The following is a 7,034-nucleotide window of genomic DNA, read 5'->3' as shown; positions in this document are numbered from 1 at the left end:
TTTAAATTTTATTTGCATTGCTATAGGTCCTATGAACATGATTTGGGAGCTTGACGCGGCACCCTGCCACACTTTTAAACCAATATTTTGATCCTTCCTTGCCCGGTTTCAGGATGTTGTCAGCCCGATGTTGTCTACGTACCCCTAACAATCCATTCGAAAGAGTATATACCATGTGACTTTAATCTTTATCTTTATTAATATATGTCCTAAGAACATGATCAACCCAGAAAGAGCTCAATTTCTCGCAAGGGTTTATTTGTGGCCCAATGTGCAAGTTCCCTTCCATAAGTGCAAAACCTTCATCTGAGATAGTCATGTTGGTGAAGCAAGTGTCACTTCACATTTATGTATTGGTTTTCCATTTTATACTATTATTTAAAACCCCATGCAATTGAGTGGTTTCACGCAAAACCCAGATATGTTCTCTGCCGTCTACCCCCCAACCATTCCTTCGAAATACACGATCACACACAACTTTAATAATTATTTGTATTATTACATGTCATAGGAACATGATCAAACCCAAAACATTCCAACTTCTCGTAAGAGTTGGATCGGTTGCCCCGATGTACAAGTTTCACATAAGTGCAAAACTTTCATGCAGGATAGTCATGTTTGTGTAGCATGATGTCTCTTCACATATGTTTACTAGTTTTTACACTTTGCGCCAAACTTTATACTTTTATTTAAAACCCATTCAACCGAAGAAGGGTTTTCGACTCTTCCAAACACGGTTTCACATAAAACCGAATTTGTGGGCCCGGCATCATGTACCCCTAGCAACCCAAAAGAGGTTATCCCATGTGAATTTAATAATTATTTGTATTCCTATAGGTCATACGGACATGGCCCGTCCAGAAAGTACCCTAGTTCTCGCTATAGCTAGATCAACTGATGTGCAAGTTTTAGTATATAAGTGTGGAACCTTCATGCGGAATATTCCTATTTATAAAGCAAGTTCTACTTTACATATGTTTTTTTTTCCACTCTAAACTGTAATTTTATACTATTATTGTAAACCACATGCAAGTGGGGAATGGTTCCGACCCTTATAGGCACGACATTATGCAAAACCCCGATGTCATCTACACCCTAGCAGTCCTTTGAAAAAGGTGATCCCATATGACTTTGATCCTTATTTGTATTACTATAGGTGATATGAACATAAGCAACCCAAAAAGAGCTTAAGTTCTCCCAACTGTTGGGTCGGTGGCTCAGACGTGCAAGTTTAGCACTTTAAGAAAAGAACCTTACACCGGGATATTATTATTAACAATCCCATCTCATGCAAGTGGGGATGGGTTTGTGGCCCTCCCCTCACGCGGTTTTAGAAAAAATACGCACGAGGCCGACTACCGGCGAACAATTCTTTATAGAAGTCAACCGGTCTCGTATTCACATGAGGAAATACGAGAATATGTTACGGTTATTTCCAAAACAAAAGTTAGTACCTCGACGGAATCCCCCGTCACATCTAGGATATTCATCTCGATCCGATGCCTCTTATCGAGAATATTACATTTTCACCCACAATGGTTTATGGAATCATAATTAGTGATTTTGTATCCCTGGCGTGAGACTTTCTGAAAACCTAGCACTGTGATAGTTCATACCGCCATCATCTCACCCCCATTCCGACGAACCAAGACCATTCAACTCAAACCCTCACACGACCAGAACAACCTCAACGTCGGGATTCCATTCAGACAAGCAATTACTTGATTCATCAGCTACAACTTCACAAATATCTACGTATACCAGAGCTCGGTTGAAGATTCTTTGCTTAAGTTCATCGCACTCACTAAGAACATTGTGATTGTGCTGATTTATTTAATTGATTAATCAACTTTTTCATTAGATTTTTACCATTATTTATTTATCTTAAAATAATTGGATAACAAACTTTTCCGTAAGTGAGCTAGCTAGTTTGACATGCACGTTCGAGCGAACTAGATAGGTAGTTTTAATCAAAAGCAGCAGTTTGGGAGTGGCGCGCATGCTTGGTTAGAAAGTGTTCGGTTCATGGCACCTACCTCCTCTATATATTCCATCTAAATTCTAGAAAAGTTTGTTTTCTTTCTACCGATTAGTCATATTGACCATACATTGTCCAGTCCATTCCAAGTGGCGTTGTCATGGTAATACCTCGATCGATACCGCCTACCCCAATGTGTAGTTCGTCCATTATCGACGTCGTCCAGACACGATGTCGCCCCCAACCATCCCGGTCCATTGCATATTATAAGGGCATCTCCAATGGGGCAACACAAAAAGGACATCTAAAATTTCCGCGCGCGTCCGTTCGCGTCGGTCGAAATGGTCGAAACTGACCGCGCGTCTGTTTGCGTCGGGGGCTGCCCCTAGCGGCATGACACAATTTCTTTTTGGTTCGCATTGTTTAAAAAGAAAAATATAAACATAATTTACATAGTGATAAAAAGAAAATATAAAATATAAAATATAAAAGCCCTAGCCTACCTCTCATCGTCGTCGAGCACGACGAAGTACGGTACCTGCCACAGCCACTTGGCAACCGGCAGAACCGTATGCCTGTGCCGCCTGGTGGTGGAGGTGGAGGTGGAGGAGCCCACAGGTTGAACAACGGAGGTGGTGGAGGTGGCGGTGGGTGCGGGGCGGAGTTCTGCAGCGCTTGTTGTAGGGCTAGTTCCTCCGTGAGGCCATGCGGCATGAACTTGGTGGCGTACCGGGGCAGCGGCGGCAGCACCGGTCGGTCCACCTGTGAGACGAGGACACCGAGCCTCTCGATCTCCTCATCGGTCATGGTCAGCGAGAAGTGGAACTTTCGGCCCTCCACCATGGCCGCCTGCCAGTTGTGGAAGACGAGGGCGATGAAGTCGTCGCTGTCGTCATTGGCCTTCTCGTCCTGGTAGGCCAGCGCGCACGCGCCGTCTTCGTCGTCGTTGTCCTCTGGAGGTGTTATTTGGAGAAATAAGACGAGGATCCGAATGCCAGACTCATATACATTAGATCCTACAAGGGAGAGAAAGAAAGTGGAATATTTGCTATGTGACTCTCGTTTGTGAGGAATATATATACAGGTGATTAGCTTTTATGGAATGATTATGTTAAATGAGGAGACACGTATAGCTAAATCAAACCAAGTGAAGTCGATCTGACCTACGTGTACACACGTATGTAATTGCCACGGTCGTATCGATCAGGATCCACGTATAGCTATACAAATGGACTTGCACCAAATCAAGGATAACATACGAGTACGTGAACCAAAATGAATCCATGCAATCGATCGAAATAAATCCAGTCGCCAGCTTGTTTCGGTGCAATGTGGACCAACATATTTCGGGTCCCGCGCAGTATTTTGCCAAACGATTTTGGATTTGGGCCCAGCTGGGTGAGACGAAAGTTTGAAAGACAAAAGTTTGAGCCCAACAAACTTCACTAAATTTGCGAGCCCAAACGCAGCACCTTCCACTTCCCTCCCAGAGCCGCTTCACGATCCCCTTTCCTCGCCCGTCGCCGGCACCGCACATCCGGCCCGACTTCGGCGAGTCTCTGCCCCACCGACCGCCGCCCCGGCACCCCCTCCTCCCACTCGCTCTACTCCACTGCTTGGAAGCACCAAATCGGAGCCCCCACCTCAAACCATAGCCCAGGTTCCGGGCTGTCAAGCTTAGATCTTGGCATCCATAGCGGCGGCGCGCGACAGCGGGTGGTGGTGACCGGATTCACCACGCGGAGCAGATGCGGTCGGCTACCAAGCCGCGGCCCTCACAGACGCGGAGACGCCGGCGTCCTCGACTGTCGACAAGCGCGTCCGGCCGCCGCGGATGGCTCCGGCTCCGGCCGGTACTCCTACTCCTCGTTCCCCATGTCCAGGCCACCACCCTCGCCTCCAATGGCAGTTGCTGCACCGGCGACTTGCCGTGTGAGACGGAGAGACTGAGGGGGAGGACCTGCCGTCGGGTGGTAACCACTGCCACGCTCTTGCGGGCGCCGACGACCAGCGCCGTGCGAGCAACCCAGCAGCGGCCTAGCTGCAGGACCACCCAAGGTCGATGGCTCGATGCCTGTCTTGGTTTTACATGTTTGTACTACTAGCTCATTAACTTGCATATCTAGCAGGATTTTGAAAGCAACCAGAAAATTATGCTAACATTTTTCGTTGTATTTTTGCTGTTTGCAGGCTCATTTGAAGCCCATTGTTTCTCAGCTTGTTGTGGAACAGCCTCTTGGACTAGTGCCAGATGCTGCATCAGTTGAAGGAGTGGACGAAATTCTTGCCCTTTTGCTTGGGGGAAATTCTTATAGTAGGTCTTTTCCAAGTCTTGTTCTGTGCAAACATTGAGAGCTCGTGTTAGCATAGCGCGTAATGGGTCATTGCTTTGGTTTGCAGTAGATGATGATGTACCGATGCATGTCTTTAACGAGCAACTACCATGTATATACACTAGTAGAGCATATGGTTACTGATACTGCAATGCAGTACTCATAGTATCCAAATCAGTACAGTCTGCATGTATTTTATGAATATCAATTGATGCTTAAAGTAACAACCCGATGCATATGAAAATTTGATACTGAAGGGTGTGAATGTATATTCTGTCAAAGCAAGGAATATGATTTGTGACAATTCTTTTAACTCCACCATCTGGCTTATAAATGAGATTGAGTTGATATGGTATATTAATGATATGGTATAATTTGTAGTTAACTAAAATGAAGTGTTTCTTGACCTGATTGCTTAGTCTGTTAGCTCAACTGAAATGAAATGTATTTGCCAGTCAGATCAATCCTAGCATGCTGCTGTTCAGCAATACTGAAGATTACACATATTTTACACTGCTTTATATCTTGAATGGTTCATGGTGCTATTTTCCTGCTGCTGTGAGTTATTTTGCTTCTGCTGAGCCTGATAGTTGGCTGCAGGTGTTCAAGGGATTTACCTCTCTGGTCGCTTGTTCGCTCCTTCCTTACCGCCTGGGGTCTGCGTATTGGTTACACCTGTTGGAGCCGAGTTGGACTAGTAGATCAAAGTGGTTTCTCTTTTTGCGCTTGAACAAGCACAATGTTTGCCTAAGATGAGTTCTTTTTGCTGTCTTATACGCTGCTGCTTACTGAAAGATTGATTTTGCTGAAGCCGAATTGTTGCATTTTGTGTAGTTGGTCAATCAATATCCATACACGCTCTGCTAATCAAGTCTGTGTTTGGTGACGGCAATGTGGTCGTGGCATGTCCAGGCAATGCTGGGCTCGGTGCGGTAGCAAGGTTCTGTGCTATATATGGACACACAGTCCAACTGCTGTCCATGACCTGTGACGGAATGTGAAATAAGCTGTGATGCGTGCATCCTAGGGTATATTTTTAAATGTAAATTGCTTGTGTATCCTTGTTGGAAGTTGAATTGTGCGTGTTCAAGTGCCCAGCATAGATATGTGTTGTTATTTTGGAGTATATCTGCATTTGTTTTGCTGACCATGCTTTTTTCTTGCACGGGGATGACTGGACGGAAGGGGTGGCCTTTGCTTGGGTCCAGTGGTTCAGCAGGAGGGTATGGTGCTGGCGGTGAGGAGGAGGTTAACGACCGTCTGCTTTCTTTTGTCTGTGCGACCGACGTTGCATGGTCTGGCGGTGCTGCTGCCGCAATGGCCGCGGCCGCTCGTGTGTTATGAACGGATGAAGTCTTGTAGTAGTAATGTTTTGAGTCAGCGGAAAGAAAGATTGTGTTGTAATAATGATTGTTTCCTTTGCTGCACGTTTGTGGTGTGAGTGTTGAGTTGCATTGGCCGGCAACCAGTTTACGAGTGTTGGAAGTTGAGCTGTGTATGTATCCCCTCCTTGTGATGAAGCTTGTCTAAACATTGTCAAGATCTGGATGTATCTTGACATATCGAAATTTAGACAAAGTTAAGACAAGATTTGATAGGGCAGAGGGAGTAGATTATTTGGTGTTTGATCCAAAAAAAAAAAAATGTAGAGAAACGAGGACGTGTTATGTAAATATTTTTTTTTGTAAAGAATGAAGTTACTTTTTTTTTTTTTACAGAAAGAATGAAGTTACTTGGTGATGAAGGTGCGGTGCAGTGCTGGAAAAAATCGTCCTAGTTTGGCGGACCGATTAAAACAAAATGGATGTGTAGCATGAGCTTGAGAAATCGGCTGAGTAGAAGATAAGCGGAATTCCCTCCCTCGCAGTCGACCGCGCCCGCGGTCGAATCTTTCCGCGCGAAGCGCTGCCGCGAGGCTTGACGAAGCTTTCTGATTTTTTGTCGTTTTGCAGTTAATTATCAACCAGAGCACGTTCACACTGTTCACACCTTGCACGTCGTGTTGCTAGCATGCTAGTCGGTGGATGCCCCTGCAAGAGCTGATCCTGGCCAGCATGCGCGCTGCCAGAGGTAATGGATGCCCCTGCTATTGCTGATTTTTCAAAGTTTGGACGCATGCTCACGTACTGAACCGTGCACGGAATCGATTAATTCGCTCTCCTATTTTTTCTGCAACAGAAATATGCAACTCCCTACAATTCCCTTTTATTAATTATCTTTATTATTTTCTACTTTCTTTTGTTCCTTTTTCTTGTTATTTTTTTGTATCAAAACTTTGGGCTCATTTTTTTCTATTTCCTTTTTACAATTCCCTTTATATAGTTATTTTGAGTTATTTAGTGCTTTTTACTAGGTTTTCTTTTACAATTCCCTTTCTACAATTCCCTTTTATAATAATTGTATATTTTGCTTCTGTGTATCAAAATACATATTATTTAGACTATATTATCTTTTTATTCCCTTTTTTGGGCCAGTGGGTTTTATGGGGGAAATAACGGGTGGGGAAACCCACTTGCAACTCAACTAAACTACCACTTGCAACTTAAATAAATTACTACTGTCCACTCAAATTAAGTACCATTTTTATTAAGGTTGTTAACTTTTCAAATAAAATTAGCTTTCCCGGGTCGATAAATTTTCATATTTACCGCCGATAAATAACTGGTAGAGGGTTTCATAAATTCTAAGCTAAAAATGTCCCAAAAATATTCTAAATAAAATGT

At 44.2% G+C, this 7,034-nt stretch overlaps 1 long non-coding RNA gene across 2 annotated transcripts; it reads left to right on the top strand.

Moving 5' to 3' along the window:
- Positions 1-3,416: 3,416 nt before the first annotated feature.
- On the top strand, positions 3,417-5,796 carry LOC127344298 (uncharacterized). 2 transcript variants are annotated; one of them, XR_011756090.1, is made up of 4 exons: positions 3,417-4,036; positions 4,169-4,292; positions 4,912-5,339; positions 5,497-5,796. It is a non-coding gene; the product is annotated as an uncharacterized lncRNA (long non-coding RNA). The 2 variants fall into 2 exon arrangements; XR_007877917.2 differs by having other exon boundaries at positions 3,422-4,036; positions 4,912-5,796.
- The last annotated feature ends 1,238 nt before the right edge of the window (positions 5,797-7,034 follow it).

This window comes from Lolium perenne, chromosome 3 (genome assembly GCF_019359855.2).
Source record: "Lolium perenne isolate Kyuss_39 chromosome 3, Kyuss_2.0, whole genome shotgun sequence".
In the NCBI taxonomy this organism is placed as follows: Eukaryota; Viridiplantae; Streptophyta; class Magnoliopsida; order Poales; family Poaceae; genus Lolium; species Lolium perenne.
This window is presented reverse-complemented; position numbering and strand designations above follow the sequence as displayed.